This window comes from Rhagoletis zephyria, unplaced genomic scaffold (genome assembly GCF_001687245.7).
Source record: "Rhagoletis zephyria isolate East Lansing unplaced genomic scaffold, Rhagoletis_zephyria_1.1 Rzeph_scaffold_00469, whole genome shotgun sequence".
Classification (NCBI taxonomy): domain Eukaryota; kingdom Metazoa; phylum Arthropoda; class Insecta; order Diptera; family Tephritidae; genus Rhagoletis; species Rhagoletis zephyria.
The window spans coordinates 58,990-60,447 of NW_016157553.1; positions in this window are offsets into that span (position 1 = coordinate 58,990).

The window sequence follows — 1,458 nt, forward strand, 5'->3', positions numbered from 1 at the left end:
TATCCAGGCAAAAAGTTACCTACGTACCGAATTTTAAGCAAATCGGACCATAAATACGATTTCTTTGAATAGATCGGTCCCTGGTCCACTTCTCGGAAAATATGGATCAGATATGCTAACATATGCTAAAAATCTACTTACGTACCAAATTTTAAGCAAATCGGACCATAATAAGATTGTTTCGAATAGATCGGTCCCTGGTCCACTTCTCGAAAAAAATGGATCATATATGCTAAAAAGCTACCTACGTACCGAATTTTAAGCATATCGGACCGTAAATACGATTTTTTCGAATAGATCGGTCCCTGATCCACATCTCGGAAAAAATGGACCATATGTGAAAATATATGCTAAAAGGCTACCTACGTACTGAATTTTAAGCAAATCGGACTGTAAATACGATTCACACATTTCTCTGAATTTTTTAGATCATTTTTGAATTACTGACGTCAGAGTGAAAAACTAAAAACGCAATTATACTATATTTGACCCCTGGTTTCGCGAATATATTGATATTTGCGTTTAAAATTTCCTATCACGCGGTGTTATATGCATAATAAGCTAGACATTTATAAAAAAAATATTAGTTATTAAATAGAAAAATAAATATAGTCAATACTGGTCAAGAAAAGGAGTTTCTGTTATTTCCATCAGTGCAAATTAAAAAACCCGAAAATCCCAGGATTATTGGTAGCCTAGTAGAGATTTCAGATCTGGTCGAGTAGTTCACAAAAATATTTTTCTCAAAATAACGTTTTATTCTGAGTAAAACAAGGCATCTGTCCTTAAAATTAAATATTTTGCTAATAAATTTCGCCACATTTTACTCTAGGTCAGTGAAGACCAGAAGTATGTGCGAAGTCAATTTGTACCTAAAATTACATGTCATATATTTGAACTTGTGTCAAAAAAGTGTAAAACTTAACCAACTGCATAAAATTGTAATGAGGGGAAGCGAAATTCCCTCAGGATTTACTATCCTATCACGTATAGTTTTGTTTGAAACCCTAAACAAAAATCCCAAAATAGTTTCAAAGATTTAAATTTATTTTTTTAACCGTTTTCATCAAGTTACTGGTGCCCTTCGAAAAATAAATCATCAGCTTAAGGGAAGCAGTTTTTTTAATATACTTTATCAGTAGTAGTTAATGAATAATTGATCAATCAATTTACATTAGATAAAAAACATCAAATGAATGCGTAAGCTCATTTTTTGCGTTCGCTTATCGACGCTTGGCACGCACACTTATGCAGATGTTATAGTATTCATGTGTAGAGTCCGACCGATTAATCGGCACCGGGTTGTATCGGCCAAAAGAATCGGCATCCGCTTCGGCATCGGCCGTTTTTGGCCGATTCTTTTTATTTTTTCCGCAATTTTAGCAAATGTTCATCAAAATTTGAAACTGTTTAATCAGATTTTTAGAATTTTTTTGAGTACGCAGTTTTTTAAGTTTT